This window comes from Macaca nemestrina, chromosome 10, assembly GCF_043159975.1.
Source record: "Macaca nemestrina isolate mMacNem1 chromosome 10, mMacNem.hap1, whole genome shotgun sequence".
Lineage (NCBI taxonomy): Eukaryota > Metazoa > Chordata > Mammalia > Primates > Cercopithecidae > Macaca > Macaca nemestrina.
The window spans coordinates 40,742,996-40,760,117 of NC_092134.1; the positions used below are offsets into that span (position 1 = coordinate 40,742,996).

Genomic DNA, 17,122 nt, shown 5'->3' on the forward strand with positions numbered 1-17,122 from the left:
CATCCTCATAAGAGGTTATACTGTCTTTTGTCTTTTAGTAGCTTCAGCCTTTCCTCCCTGACCCTCCCATCTCCTCGTCATTGTTTTCATTTTTAATTTTAGAAACTGATTCATTCTAGGAACATCACTTCCTAAAGTTGTTGTTTGGTGCTATGTGAGAAGATTCTCTGAGGGCTGTAATAGGGGTTGTGAAGCTGAGAGATTTCAGACGTGTCATTCTCACCAGAATTTAACAGTGGCTATCTATTTCCACATGGAGGTAAGTGCAAAGTGTGGTAGTGACTTCAGGAATGTCGGGCCGTTGGTCCTATGAGATAAGCACTTACTGATTTTTTCACGGGAGGCCTGGCATATTCCAAAAGGCACCACACATATAAAATGCATGCACGCCCTGGTCCTGACCAGCCTTTGTTTAGTCTATAATTTATGAAAATATATTAAACCATGGTTATGTTATACATCTTGTATAATGGTGATGATCCGTGGCAATACCACAAAATCATTTATGAAATTCATAATGATTTATGTAATCCATAAATTATGCTATAAAATCCATAAATATTTGAGAGTATTGTCAAAAAGTTTTAGAACCAGATAAAATAATTCACTAAGAAAGCCATCTAAGTGAGGCTGGATTCAGTGACTCGCACCTGTAATACCCAGCACTTTGGGAGGCCAAGGTGAGAGGATCACTTGAGGCCAGGGGCCAGGGTTTTGATGCTAGCCTGGGTAACATAGCAAAACTCTGTCTCAAAAAAGAAAGAAGAAAAGAAAAATCTCATCTAGGTAAAATCAAGCACATTGTATTGACTGAAGATATTTGTATCAAAGTTTCATCCCATGATAATTCTTTGTTACAGAATCATCAAGTACTAATGTCCTTAGCAAGGAAAACAATGAGAACGTGCATAAATTAGGATATTTTTCATAAGTCAACTTTTCATTAACCTTATTAACAGTGGAGAGAAGATGCATTGTTTTGTTTTGTTATAAGCTGAATCATAGTTAAAACAAAAGTTGTCAAAATGTGGTACAAAACACATTTAGTTAAAAATGCATCCAGTGTTTAGAAACACATTTACTACTGAAAGTAGATAATCAAAACATAAAAAAATTAATATGAAGATATTAGATTAGAAACATCTAATGCCAGAAGGTTCTGATGTATCAAAATATTATTGGGATTTCTTAGCAGATCACTGTTTTATTCAAACATTGGAATAGTAAGAATCTTAATAACTAAAGGTTTCTGCTCTCTGTACCAAGTTTTTGAGATAACAGCTCATTTAAATCATCCAGCAATCATATGAGGTAGATACTACTATAATTCCCTCACATTCACATCTAGAAATGTAGGTGGTACATATAAGGGTATATATTATGTGACTGGCATACAAAAACACATCTAATAATTAACTAATGATAACATTTTATGATTAATGGTATTATTACTCTCTCGGTGACTTTCCAAAATGAGACAGAACCCTGCTCTCATTTTTAGCCAGATACTCTAATTTTCTGCTTTATTTTGTATTCTGTAATATATGAATTTCGGAATGCTGGAGGAAATTTATCTTAATAAAGCTCATTAGAAACCTGAATGTGTTGAGAAATCAATTTAAATCTTCCTGTGCTAATACAGATACCTCGAAATTTTTAGGGACCCCAAGGAAACAAAATAATCTGTTCATGATCTTTACACACTTTTTATCGAGTGACCACCATCAGAAGCCAACAGAGACTGGGGAAAAGTCCATTTCTATTCACGCTCTCCTGTTAGAAATGTCTTTCCTGGTAAAGTTCATGAAAAAGTAGATGCTGAGTTGCCTGAATCTCTCTGTAAGTACATCATCTAGGAGGTTTACATAAAGCCGAGATACACAGCTCTAAGGAGAGCTTAAGAGTAGACGTAGTGGAGAAACTGGTTAAGGTCAGAGAGTGTTGGCAGAGAAAATGTTTCCTCTTGTGGCTTGGAAAAGTAGAGCAAGTATTTTGAAACCAGAATTGTGACAAATATTTCATAGCATGGAATAGGTTTCTCTTTAGGAAAAAGAGCTGATGTAAATGTTTACCGGCTATTTTTTTTTTCCAAACATGTATTTACTGTCATGAAAGCTTGAATTTCCAAATTTGAATTTCTGCACATACCAATGAGGGCTAAAGTGGATCTTATTCATCATGGCCTGTTAGAAACTGCCGCCTCTAGTTATATTACCTTCCCTAGGGCAAAATCCACTGCTCACCTGCCTCTCTTCTTCCTTGTTCTTTCTGGCAACCTGTTTTTCCTCATTTCTTTTCTTCCTTCTCTCCTTTTTTTTCATCTCTTTGAACCTCATCCTTTCTCCAGTAACACGCCAATTCCCCCATCTCATGTTCCCAGACCATTCCAGCCCACAGTAATTTCTCCTTTTCCTGACTCCTCATAATACCTAATGTCTTTGCCAAAGACTTTAGCTCATGGATTTTCTAGCTCATAATGTTGCTGAATTGTATTTTGTGTATAAGTCCAGTTCCCTCAACTAGATCCTAAAAGTCTGAGACCCAGGAAGAGAGCATATGTCACTTTTACATTTCCAACAGGACATATATTCCAACAGTGTTCAATCAATACATGCTATTTTGAATTATATTCATTTCCCCCTCCCCAGTTTTCCCAGGCAAGTGTATTTCTTTCATTGTTTTTGCCCAGCCATGCCAATTTTTATCCGTAATATCTGTGACAGGCTAAGGGAAAAAAGAGATAGCCATCACAAACAGGTCATTCATTTGTGGAAGGCAAAGTGTTAAGAAATATTATTAACTCTACTAAAGAATAAGACATTAAGTAATAAACCAAATTTAGTCTGAAAATTTATTCAATGTTGACACAAGAAAAGTGAGGACAGTTATATTTCAACAAATGTTGACAAATTGGATGGTAATAGAAATTAGTTAGCAGATCCCATATACTAACTAGAGAAGCTAGTTGACAGTCAATATAAATTTCAACCCTAAAAAGTAGCCACTTGAGGCTCATGCCTATAATCCCAGCAATTTGGGAGGCTAACGTCAGGGGAACACCCAGGAGTTCGAGACCAGCCCGGGCAACCTGGCAAAATCCCGTCTCTACAAAATACGAAAAATTAGCCTGGCATGATGGTACACACCTATAGTCCCAGCTACTTGGGAGGCTGAGATGGGAGAATCGCTTGAGCCCAGGGAGGTCGAGGCTGTAGTGAGCTGTGATGGTGCCACTACACTCCAGCCTGGGCAACAGAGTAAGACCCTGTCTTAAAAAAAAAAAAAAAAGAAAAAGAAAAAAGAAAAGAGAAAGAAAACAGTGAAACAATGGAGCCACTTGAAATATGGCTATGTCAAAAAAAGTCAATTTATTAAAAATACCTTCCTTAATTAAGTTATTGCTCATGTTTGAAATAAAGAATTCATAAATGATTGTTAGACATTGTGTGCTGACATTAGACATGTTGTTGAGTATGATCTGTAGGATTTCTACATTTATTGTCAAATAATACTTTTTAATAACAATAAAACTTTACCATAGGAGAGTAAGGTCCCACAGAGAGTGATAAACACCAAAGGACAAATAATCAGCAGGCTTTAGGGGATCCCACTGAGTGAGTGCAAGATCTTAGTAGAAAAGAGGTATTTGATAAATAGTTGAAACACGAAGGCATGCTTGTTCAGACATTAATTCCCCAGTGTCATGAAAAGAGCATAAGCCAAGAAGTAGAAGATCTGTAATTCAAATTCATTTCTCCATTTTCTGGCTGTAAGAACTTGGACAAGATACCTAATGCATTTGAATATTCATTTCCTCATCTGTAAAATATATGCAACAATTTTTCAATGGCTTTTTGAAAGCAGCATGATAAAAAGCTGTAAGTGGTTGGCAAAGAAAATTGCAGGTGCTTTTTGAATGATGCCATTCATACCTCAGTTTCCCCATATTACACAGGATAGGAATGACATGGTCGTATAGAAAAAGAATCACTGAAATTTACAATGTGAGAACCAGAGACCCAAAGATATGACTTCAGGGGTAAGAATCAAGCGATGAATTAATCTGAAAACCTGTGCTTCTCTTTGGGTGTCTGACTTCGAGACAACTAACATCAGGACTTTCCTCTATTTAAAAAAAAACACAATTAATACATATTTATTATAACAAAGGCCCATGATGAGGTGGGCTGAGGGCCACTCATAGCCTAGGTGTACTCACCTGTGGTAGTGCATGGTGAAAAATACTGTACCCAGTGTTTTTCAGTGGGCAGTGGTGGGACAGAATCATCACCAGACCAGGATTTCTAGCTATATAGCAACTGGCCAGTGCAACTCTGAAGTCAGGGCTTGTCCTAAAGTGGTGCAAGAGAAGAGGCTAGAACCCTGAGAGATGATATCTCACCACCATTTACCTATTCTGTAGCACTTAAGAAGACCAGGCACTGTGCTTTACATGTGTTATCTCATGTAATCCTCCCAGGAACCCTATGAAGTAGGTATTGCTAGCATCTTCCATTTACAGATGAGTAAACTGAGGCACAGAGAGGTTATGTAATTTATCCTAAGCCACATGCCTAGAAACGTTCCAATAAGAGTAGAGTCCAGGCCATCTGAATTCAAAGCCTGCTCTCTTAACCCTTCTGAAAGCAAATCATATTCAATACATTTACAAGAACATCAAGGGGGAGGTACCTCAAGGATCTGGGCCTGGGAGATGGATGTGTGAAGGGAAAGGCAGTTCGGTCAGACAGCCCTGTGTGATTTCGTCCATCTGGTATGCTGCCTAAATGGCATGGAACCTGCTCCCTGACGGATGCTGGGTGAGGATGTCTGGCGATAAGAATGGCTGTACGTGCTGTGTGTCCCAGTGGCAGGGTGGGTTGCCTATTTCCAGGACCAGGGTCTGCCCTCCCAACTTGACCCAGATAAGTGCCAGACACAGGAGCACAGGTGCAAGATCAACTGATCGGTTTCTTGGGTGGAATTTTCCTGCTTTAAAAAAAAAAAATAAAAAGATGCAGGAAAACAACAGTTTCCTATGACCTCATTCTGCTTAAAATTCCTGGATATGTCTCTTATTTCCTCTCTGCTTCCAGATTTTTTTCTTACTTTATTTTAGACTAAATTCAGTTTCTTTAAAAGGAAGCAGGAATCAACTTCATAAATAAGGGGTGTTGATTTTTTTTGCCTGAACGATTTGAATGACAAAGCTAAAGCACCCTTTTCAGTTGATCTCCACTAACTGCCTGATTGAGTTTTTGCCCAGATGGTCGACTTTGCTCCACAAGGTGCTTCATGGACTTTCTGCATTAGAATAAATGGATGTATTAATTAAATCCATGCCAGGCATGGTGGTTCATGCCTGTAATCCCAACAGTTTTGGAGCCAGGAGGTTGAGACCAGCCTAGGCAACAAAGGGAGACCCTGTCTCTACTAAACTTTTTTTGAAAAAGTCAGAGTGTGCTGACATGCACCTGTAGTCCCAGATACTCAAGAGGCTGAAATAGGAGAATAATTTGAGTCCAGGAGTTTGACGCTACAGTGAGCTATGATCATACCACTGCACTCCACCTTGGGCAACAGAGCCAGGCCCCATCTGTTAAAAAAAGATTATAATCATTCATTCATCAAAACTGTTTACTGAGCACCTATTATGTAGCTGACATTATATTAAATGTTGATTTGTGGGGCCTTTCCCCACATCTTCTGAGACAATGTCTCTGGTGGTGAATGTCTTAGTGTGTTTTGTGCTGCTATAACAGACCACTTGAGACTGTGTAATTTATAAGGAACAGAAATGTATTCCTCACAGTTCTGGAGTCTGGGAAGTCGAAGATCAAGGGCCCCAGCAGGTATGGTTGTCTGGGGAAGGCTGATCTCTGCTTCCAAGATGGCATTTTGATGCTGTATCCTCCAGAGAGGAGGAACACTGTGTTCCCACATGGAAAAAGAGCTGTAAATAGCCAACTCACTCTCGCAGCCCCGTTAGATAGGGCCTTAATCTGTGCATGAGGGAGGAGTCCTCATGACCTCATCACATCCCAGAAGCCCTACTTTCTAATATCATTACCTTGATGATATTTAGAAGGGGACGCCACACTCAAACCATAGCAGTGGGCCTAGGAATCTTCATTTTTAGCAAATTCCCAGATAATTTTTATGTACTCAAAAGTTTGCAGACCACTGACCTGTATTATGAACTCTTCAAATACAGAGCATGGGATTTTTTGGAACTTCATAGTCCATAACAAAGTGCCTTACATCATGGTGTTGATGTGGAGTTGGTTAATGATTTAATGAAGAAAGGAATTTCCCAACTCACTGTTCAGAGTGACTTAGGAAGAGCAAACCCATCACTTATTGTCTTTCATCTTTTCATACTTTTTAATTGTTTGGTCTTGAGCCTAGCTGCTCAGATACCTGTAAGTTAAGGATCTATTTATTTCAGAGATTGGCTGTGGATGTCAGTTCTAACTGGAAAGTAAAGTAAAAGAGAGCTATTGCTGTCATCTTCTCAGCACCCATGCACTCTTCTTTTAGGAGTGGCACCTTGATTTCCCTTAGAGGACTGACTGCTGCTTATGGAAGGCCAGCTTGCTGGACTTATCAGTGAAAGGGTGAGTGTGGTAGGTAGCACAGTCCCCAAAGGATGTCCATGCCCTGATCCCTGGACCCTGTGAATATGTTACATTGCATGGCAAAAAGGGCTTTGCAGATGTGATTGCAAACATTAAGACAGGGAGATTAGGCCAGTCGTGGTGGCTCACACCTGTAATCCCAGTACTTTGGGAGGCTGAGGTGGGTGGATCACTTGAGATCAGGAGTTTCAGACTGGCCTGGGCAACATGGTAAAACCCCGTCTCTACTAAAAATACATAAATTAGCTGGGCATGGTGGCAGATGCCTGTAGTTGCAGCTATTTGGGAGGCTGAGGCAGGAGAATTGCTTGAACCTGGGAGGCAGAGGTTGCACTAAGTTGAGATTGCACCACTGTACTCCAGCCTGGGTGACAGAATGAGACTGTTTCAAACAAAAACAAAAACAAGAAACAAAAAACAAAGATAGGGAGATTATTCTGGATAACCTGGTGGGTGCAACATAATGATTTGAGCCCTTAAAAGTAGAGAACATTGTCTTGCTGGAGTCAGAGTGATGCAGCAGAAGGAAAAGTCAGAGAGACCCAATGTATAAGAGGGATTCATTCACCAGTGCTGGAGAGGTTTACAGGTAATGCATGAGAAAGGATGTCGGCAGTCTCTAGGAGCAAAACCTGGTTCATTGCCAGCAAGGCAATGGGAACTTCAGTCCTAGAATCACAAGAAACTGGATTTGGCCAACAACCTGAATGATGCTGGAAGAACATTCTTCTCCAGAGACTCCAGTACGGAGCTCAGCCCTACTGGCAACTTGCTTTTGGCCATATGAGCCCCTAACAGAGGACCCAGCTGAGTTCATTCAGCCTTTAATCCACAGAAGTTTTGAAGTGGTCAATTTGGGTTGTTTTATGCCATTAAGTTAGTCACAGTTTGTCACAGCAGCAACAGAATACTAATACAGTCAAGAGCTGGCCAGTCAGATGTTCTTTTCCAGGAACTGGAATATTGAGCTATGTGATACAGGGAACAAGACATTTTGAAGATGATCCATTCCAATAGTAGCATCTTGAAGACATGGTATCCATATGCTCTGGTCCCTCTTCTTTCGGAAGCCTGGTAATTCACCTTTCTCTGAGTTACCTCTCAACCTTTTTGTCATTATTGTTTTAGCTCACTAGAGTCAGATTCCCTTCCCTATGACAAATAACCCTACCTGGTACAAAGGTAGATAAGTAGTGGAGCTCAGAGCTGCCGTGATGCTCTGGGAGATGTGGTGCAGACACCTCCCATGTTTACAAATACTTCTCAAGAAGCTAAGCAAGACTGTGACCTGCCAGTTCAGTTGTAACTTCACTAGACAAGTGACATTGTCTAAAGGTCTTTAGGGCCAGGCTCAGATTCAGCCATGCACATTTCTCCTAATTTAACTGTAGCTGGGTTGACTATTCAGTTAGAGGAGAACTTATTAAAGAATAGTCTCTAAGGAGAATGAGGAACTGTTCCTTCAATGCATTGATTTTTACATGTGATAGCGAACATATTTTTATGTGTGTCTAGGAATATATTGGGGCTTATTAGTTTTTTTTAAATTAGGATATTCTCAAAATCTGCTTTGCTTCTTGATCCAAAAGTCAAAGAATGTCAAGACTGAGTAGACATTAAACAATAATGAGTTTAATCTCTCATCAAGTACTTAAATTCTGCCCTCTGTATTTATCATAACAGAGTGACTGCTTTAACAAAAACTTCACACTTTTATTGGCTTCACCTCAATGAAGTTTGTTTTTCACTCATGTCTTGTTTCATTGCAGATTAGCAGGAAGAGGCTGTGCCATTCAGGGATTCAAGTTCCTTCCATCTTGTGGCTCTTCCTTCTTCTAGATAATCAAGGTATTCCCCTTTCAGCCAGCAGATGGGGCAAGGGGGTGAGGCTCACACAAAGGGTTGGTAGGGTGGAAGGGTCAGTTAAAGGGCAGCCTGGATTTGGCAGGTAGTACTGTCACTCACATTTCATCAACCAGAACTCAGTCACCAGCCCATACCTAACAGCAAGGAGACCAGCATGTGCAGGCCAAGTGTACAACCAGGAAAAAGGAGAACACAGATAGTGGAGAAAACTAGCTATCTCTTTTTAGCCTTCCAAGTCATTATAAGACCTCCCCTAACATTTTTTCCAGTGACAGGGAATTCACTACTTTTTTGAGTAAGATCATATATTTCACCTTTAAACATCCTGGGCAGTTAGAGAGTTTTTCTTTTGTTGAGTTGAAATATGTTTTGCTGCATTGTCAAGATAACCTAATACTTAAGACATGGGCTCTAGAGCCAGACTGCTTGAGTTTGTATCTAAACTCTGTCAACTTGGGACAATTGTTTCTCAGAGTCTGTTTCTTCATAAATCAATGCATGTGTTGCACGGCTTGTACCTGACATGTAATACCTTCTTAACAAACATTAGTGGTTAATGTACCATATATTGGTGCTTGTTTTAACTGTTGTATTCATAGAGATACATCCTTGTCCTTGGATATTTAAAGGTATCTCTGCCCTTATTCTAAGCATCTTCCAGAATCTTCAGCTGTTCCTCAAGTGATCTCATTTAGCGTCCCTTTCCAATTCTGGTCACTATTCTCAGACTAAGGTCCAGTATGTCTATAGCCCTTTGAAGAATGTGGTGTTCTTACCAGATTACAAGATTCTTCTTCTTTATTTATTTATTTATTTATTTATTTATTTTAATTTATTTTTTTTGAGATGGAGTCTTGTTCTCTCACCCAGACTGGAGTGCAGTGGCACGATCTCGGCTCACTGCAAGCTCCACCTCCTGGTATCACACCATTCTCCTGCCTCAGCCTCCCAAGTAGCTGGGACTACAGGCGCCCGCCATCATGCCTGGCTAATTTTCTGTATTTTTTAGTAGAGATGGGGTTTCACCATGTTAGCCAGGATGGTCTCGATCTCCTGACCTCGTGATCCACCCGCCTCGGCCTCCCAAAGTGCTGGGATTACAGGAGTGAGCCAACACGCCCGGCCTACAAGATTCTGATATGCTCTGACCAGGGCAGAGAGCAGGACAATTATAACATCCTTATTTTCAGCAGCTGCACATCTGTCTATGCAGCCTAAGATCACATTAGCTTTTTTCACTCACCACTTCACCCAGTTAATATACACTGTTCTTACTTGCTACAAAAATTTTTTTAATTTTATATAAATGTAATAGTTAAGCCAAATTTCTTGCATTGCTATAAGGTTTTATATTTCAAGAGAAGATTGTTATACTTATGCCTATATACTCTTAGTATATTCTATTTGATCTTGTATTTTCAATCTAAATGGCAGTTACTGCATTCTCGAAGTCGTCCCACTACTTAACGGTGGCTAATACAGCTTCCTAGAACACACGGAGAGTGATCAAGACTCATTTGTTAGTGTAAATGTCTTTTCCCTGGCATTATAAATGACTAATGTCAGGGAAATTTACTAAGCTGATGTTTAGGGTTTTTTATTTTTTTCTATTTTTGAAGTTATTTAAAAAACACAAAAACCACACATACACCAGCACTTATTCTTGGAATGAAGACTAGCACAACTATTTCAATGTGAATTCCTTTAGCCTTTTCTCCTTTTGGACAGGGAGTTTCACTGTGTGTGCTGCCACATTATGTGGGGCTGAGAAGGACAAGACAGGAGACCAAAGATAAGGCAAAAGAAGTGAGTGGATACCACAGATAATACGTCAGGCAGGTTTAAAATTCTTATTGAAGAAAACTCACCTAGCAGTGGCTGAACTAGGTGACCCTGGAGGCTCCTTACAAACCTGTGATTCTCATAGTCTATCTCATAAATAAGCAGATTCCAGCCCCACAAGCCTCAATGTACCAACCTAGGAAATGGTAGCATTCTTTTTTTGAAATACTCGTTCTAAGTACTCTCTCTTCAGATCAAGAATGATACTCTTTCTTCTTAATAGCTCCTCCGTCATCACTACTCCCCCAGTCACTATCTTTGTGACTACGAAAGCCTGACTCTGAAGCCTAATCCTTAAGCTCCCTGGTCTTATTTACAAAGTCAGTTTTTGGTATGATTTGTTTGAGACAGATGCATGGGCCTTTTATGTAGTAATAGCAACAATGATAGTAGCAATATTAATAGTTAATATTAATTGAGCACATACTACATGTCAGGAACATACTATGGCATAGGTACTGTATTACTAACTACCACATGTTACTGAACAGTAAACTGAGGCACAGAAAATTACATAGTGCCAGAGGCAGATAAATAGGCACTCCTAACTATAGAATACAAATTACCATTCACACATGGGCATAGTTCCTGCCATTTACCACCCTCAGGCTACCGACTTAGCTACCAAACTGCCAAAGGTTTACACAGATGTAAATCTCTGGCTACATGAATCCCATAACTTTTTGTGCCTACTTTTCACTAATTCACCTGACTTTGACATATCATGCTTCCATAAATGTCTTTTAACTCAGTGGTTAATAAGAAGCTAAAATGGTATTTTGATATAATTACAAAGTAATCAGCATAAAGTTTTGGGCAACAATTGAATTAATGGCATCTCAAAGAACAAAAGGACAGAACATATTGCATTTTGACATGGTACATTAAAAAAATGCTTACAGGGTCAAGACCATTAATCCCTTTAGTTCACTTGGACTGAGGGTGGGGAAATCCCAAGAAACAGCAATTCAATCACCTTCCTGAACAGCCCACATGCTCAGATGATTTCTGAGAAATGAACTTAACTTTTAGTGGTTTCATGATCAGCTGCTGGATGACATCCGGCACCAACCTAACCACTAATCTCAGATCTCATAGCAACACAGATCTCCTGGAACTCAAAATAGTCCTGCCTCAAGCTCTTTTCACTTCTTATCACTTCAGCAAGAGCATGTGAAGGAAAGGTGTCTGTCAGCCAACAGCTGCTAATTTTCAGAGAAATGAATGGGTGTGTGGCTGCTTCCATTTAATCAGTCACCATCTATCTCAGCAGTATTAATGCTTCCATTTGATCAGCCACCTCTATCTACACATATTTCTTTTTTATCTAAGAGTCTACTGGACTCTTTCAAATTCATCTGGACATGTGATATTTTCACAGGACTCAACATTGAACAAAATCGTCTTTAATCCCAACCTTTCACCACTTTATTTTATTTCTCAACATTTCCCTTTAATAGAAACACATTGGAAGCTAATCCCCAAGACTTTGAGAGAAGTCACACAACAAAGTCTGACTTTGCTGGAAGATCTTTAACCTGCCTCAAGCCTTGGATATCATCTGATCACTGCTCCTGATTTCTTTATCCTTGGACTGCAGTTAGAGACTCGGCTGCTATAAAGTGAATTACTCTTGAATAAGGGCATAGTTTCCACTGTGATAACCTTGCTTCTATCCATGACAGCTAGGGGACCTGCAGCCTGAGAATACTTTGCTTGATAGCAGATGTAATGTAGTTTTGACTAAAATTCTATTGAAGAAAACTCTCTGAGATTGCTCCCAAACAATTTATGTCAGCAGAAGAAATAAATAAAGAAACCATAATAGAGTATACTGTTTGAATTTGTTGCAGCGGGGTATATTGTTTTGTGATGAAAAAACAAGTAACAATTTTTAGTTGCACACTTCTAGGTCACCTAAATGGTTGGTTCCGGCACAAAAGTTCACATAAGGAAATGTGAAAACTCCTTCCCTAACTTCTGCCAAGCCTCTCCTGTGTGGTTAACTGCTGCTTTCATGTCCCCTGTCACTGAGAGGACTTTGGTAGTCATCTTTCATCACTGTAATTCCCATATGTACTTGCCTTAAGTTAAAAACAACCAAGGATGCATTCTCCTTTGCTTTGTCGGAGGTGATGCCCGGAGTTCATAAACTGAATTTAAATTATACCAAAAGAGATCTTCAAACTGTGAAGAAAGCCTAGCATACGAAAGTTTGCTCATAAAGACTGAGTAAAGCTACTGTATTGCAGAGGAACCAACAGTTTAGTAGAATCCAATTCAATTTGCAAGTAATCATTGATTATTTTCTGGGTTTATTATGTCATTAATGGCTATAGAAAAGCCATGTATTTCAGTTGAAAGGAATCAATTCTACCTTTAAATCAAATTTGAAGAAGAGGAAGGGGAAAAGAAGAAGGGGAAGAGAAGGAGGAAAAAGAAGAAAAACAAGAAGAACATGAAGAAGAAGGAGAGGGAGAGGTGAGGGGAAGAAAAAGAGGTAGTGGAAAAATAAGGAGAAGAAGAGAAAGGAGAGGGATAACAATGATACCATCTGTTAAGAAATCAAAAAGTGGATCTGTTAGTCCTCCCTCTATCTCAGGCACCCAATCTCAGGTGTTGCTAGACAGAGGAATATAGGACAGCAAGACCCTTCTAATTTCCCATCCCCGTAATACATCCAAGTGCCATCTCTCCCTGAAATGCTAGAAGGGGGCTAACATTCACTGGGCTCCTCTTACAGTCATTTACCTTCTTTGGTACTTTACATGGCTTAGATGTATAGTTCCATTTAATCCTCAAACAAAAGTATAAGGTAGACAATGTTGTTTCCATATTTATAGATTAAGTTCAAGAGGTTGAGAAATTTGCCCTAGGTAACACGGCTAACAAGAGAGGATCTGACATTTAAATCTGCATGTCTGGATTGCCAAACTTAGACTTGTTCCATCATCTCACATGCACTTCACCTTCTCTGCTCTGTCAGGAGATTGATCTGGTATCTCCTTTGCAACCTGGTAAGCCTGTCTGTCAGCACAGCTTACCCCAAAATGGTCTCCTAATACCAATCTTTGTTCCCATACATTGTTAGTGAGTCCCAGCCCAAGCAAGGGCAATTTGCTTTTGCAGGTTACTTTCCCAGTGTGGCTATACCTTTGTATTTCTTACCACTGAAAGTAAGACAGTCCGTTGCTTGGGCATAAACACCAACCTGAGAGAACTGGGTACATTGATAAGATGAAAACCTTTGATGGAAAGGGCAAACATTGGGAAACACATGGAAAATTGGCTTCATGTGGTTTGACTACACTGGCTTAAAACATCCCTTTTCCTGATCAGATCAGAAATTGATGTATGTGTTGCTATTCTGAGCTATGAGTCTGAGTATTTTTTTTTTTTTAATGATATAGGGACTCTTCTTTTGAATGTCCGTGGGCCTTTTAAATGAGATGGAAGAAAATCTTCCAATATTGTCACACGTGATATAATATTTTTCAAGAAGAGACTGTCAGGGTGAGGATGTACCCTCACAACCCACATTAAGGAGAAAAGCAAAAGAAATTGGAGGAGAGAAGACTTACACATGCTGAGGGTTGATTCTGACTCTGTACCAGGCACTTTGTTTCCCACTTGGCTAACTTTATTTTCTTCATTCCTCTCAATAAACCTGTGAAGTATAAACATTCTACCTGCACACCACCACCACTACCACCACCATCACTATCACCACCACCGCCACCACCACCACCATTACCATGAAGACTGAAGGAGCAATACTCTATGTAGGGTCCAGCAGCTGTTGCGTGGTGGAGCTGATAATTGAAATCATATCTCCCTGGGCTGTTTTCACTACACTGCACAATCTCCTAATGAGCAGGGCTCTGTTTTTGGCCTGAGGAATGAGTGACAAGATGTATTCTGTGTGTGTGTGTCCTGTATTCAAGAGGCTTAAAATCTAGTTAGGAGACAAATTTAAAAGGTCAGTAGTAGCAACCGATGCTTGCAAAAATGCTAAGCCCAACAAAGGTACAGAAGTCCAAAGGAGCCACTGATTACAAAGATTCCACGTGGTGGAGGAGTTCTCATGAAGGACAGAGACTTGGGTGGGGCTTAGAAAAGACAGCTGAGGACTTACAGATGTGGAGAAGAGGCCAACAGCTGTCCCAGAAGACAGATCACCTTGAGCTAAGAATACACATGCTGTTTTTAGGAAACAAAGTGAGTGGCTGTGGCTGCTGTTATTTCAGAGGTGAGCATAGAGTGAGAGTTAAGAAATGCCCCTTTGGAAGGTGTATTAGACCCTTGCTCCTCAAGGCGTGGTATGAGCACCAGTGCTGTCACCATCACCTGAGTGCTTGTTAGAAATGCAGAATCTGGTTGAGTACAGTGACTCAAGCCTGTAATCCCAGCACTTTGGAAGGCCAAGGTGAGAGGATTGCTTGAGCTCAGAAATTCCAGACCAGTCTGGGCAACACAGTAAGACCTCATTTCTATATAAGATGAAAGAAAAGAAAGAAAGAAAGAAAGAAAGAAAGAAAGAAAGAAAGAAAGAAAGAAAGAAAGAAAGAAAGAAAGAAAGAAAGAAAGAAAGAGAGAGAGAGAGAGAGAGAGAGGGAGGGAGGGAGGGAGGGAGGGAGGGAGGGAAAGAGAGAAAGGAAGAAAGGACAGAAGGAAGGAAAGAAGGAAGGAAGGAAGGAAGGAAGGAAGGAAAGAAGGGAGGGAGGGAGGGAGGGAAGGAAGGAAGGAAAGAAGGAAGGAAGGGAGGGAGGAAGGGAGGGAAGGAAGGAAGGAAAGAAGGAAGGAAGGGAGGGAGGGAGGGAGGGAAGGAAGGAAGGAAAGAAGGAAGGAAGGGAGGGAGGGAGGGAAGGGAGGGAGAGAGGGAAGGAAGGGAGGGAGGGAGGGAAGGAAGGAAGAAATCTTGAGCCCTGCACCCAATCCACTGGATGTGAAGTGCATTTTTACATGGTTTTTCATGTGATTTGGAGGCACAATGAAAGTTTGAGAACTTCCTTAAACAAGTAGTTTCACTCCTCTCATTTTTCTTCCTGTAGATACCAAAATAAGGCCGAAGAGGACTAGAATGCCTTCTTTCTGCCACTCTGTCCTCTTTTTCCCTTCTCTCCCGGCTCTTTGTGTAGAGGCCTAGGTGGCTCTTGGTAAACTCAGGGCCTTTCGTGGTGCTCCCTTTCTGCTGCTTTGCTTAAAACCCAACATCCTCTTTCTGAAACTTCTGTGTGTCATGCTTCTTCCTTTTCACTGGTACTCACTGATCTGTGAATGTCACACTTGAGAATGTGGAGAAAATGTGTTTTGTACCCAAATATCTACAACACAGAACAATTCAATTGCCTTCCAAGGAGGCAGTCCTAAAGAATTGGCCTATGTGTAAATGTGCCTGACCTGAGCATAAGAGACCGTTCTGTGTTACTAGCATCACCCAAATTCAGCAGTGGGCTTTGGAAGGACAGGGCTGCCCTCAACGGACCTGTCTGGCTTCAGAACACCTTGAGAAGAGAGAGGCAGTTACAAAGTTGGGGCCCTGCCTTGTGGTTCATTCGGTTTGTTCTATCTAAGATCTTAATTCCTATTTTTTTTTTAATCAGTTCTCCGACTTGGGACCACAACTACCATTTGGAAAGATTTCAGGCTCAGGAGAAGTCAGAGAAAAAGAAATGTGCACAAAAACTGAGCGCTCTTCTAGTTTCCAGATCTGACGAGTGAACAGCTTGGAAGTTGTCACCCTTATCTAAAACACACACACACACACACACACACACACACACAACACAAAAAACAAAAACAAAACAAAACAAAAATAACTGAACAAACTGAAAACCGGCAATTCTTCTTAGAACCTTCAGAGAATTGAGGTCGCAGGCCAAACTGCCTCCCAGAGAACAGGGGAGTCAGAGGGATGGATACAGAGAATTTCAGTTTACCAGGAGCAGAAGCCAGGAAACTGAACAGTAATTGACAAATTGCTATAAGCTGTGTGTGGACAAGTTTGAGACTTAAAAACTCCCAGGGGGTCCAATCGCAGGGGCCTCCCCATACCTTCCTGAGTTGTACCTCCAGGAGTAACATCAGATTTCCACTATGGAACCTGAAGAAAAATCCTCTCCTCTTTCCCTTTGGGGTTGAGGGGTTGGCGTGGAGAAATAAGCCCAGATCTCTGTGTTGAAATAAGCCCAGAGCTCTCTGTTCTCCTTAAGAAGGATTTCCTTCAAGGGAAAGTACTTTACAAGAACGCATCCCACAGGTGTTTTACCAGGGGCCTCACGGACCTGGGAAAGGGAAATACCCAACTCAGGCTCACTAAAAGACAGATCTAATCACAGGACTGTAGAATTCTTTCTCTCCCCGCATACAGTACCAACACAGCAATGATGCTCCACATAAATAACAAGGGATTACAGCTTGAAGAACTGCAAGCCTCAGTCCCTATGTCAGGAGTCTCTAGGAAAATTCAAGCACAGCAGGGGAGACAAAAGCAAGGGCACGGGTAATTTTAGCCCCTGATACCACAGCTACAGCAAATGGTAAAACCACAGCCTAACTCCTAGCCGGATAAACATAAAACCTTACACTAAGTTAGCGGGGAATCTGTAATGAAGGTACTTAACCAGCTGTAGTCTCTGCTCACAATAGCAGGATGTTCTAGGTTCTCTACTTAGAAAAGAAACAAAGAAATAAGAGAAACAACCACATGGTTTTGAGATTTAGAGAGGAGGGAACATTACCTTCCTGCAAGCTCTACCCTCTTTGAACTTGACAGG

General features: G+C 40.7%; 1 long non-coding RNA gene across 1 annotated transcript; it reads left to right on the plus strand.

Moving 5' to 3' along the window:
• Positions 1 to 166: 166 nt before the first annotated feature.
• Positions 167 to 12,143, plus strand: LOC105483728 (uncharacterized). The gene is made up of 3 exons (XR_988529.3): positions 167 to 259; positions 8,408 to 8,486; positions 11,807 to 12,143. It is a non-coding gene; the product is annotated as an uncharacterized lncRNA (long non-coding RNA).
• Positions 12,144 to 17,122: the final 4,979 nt, after the last annotated feature.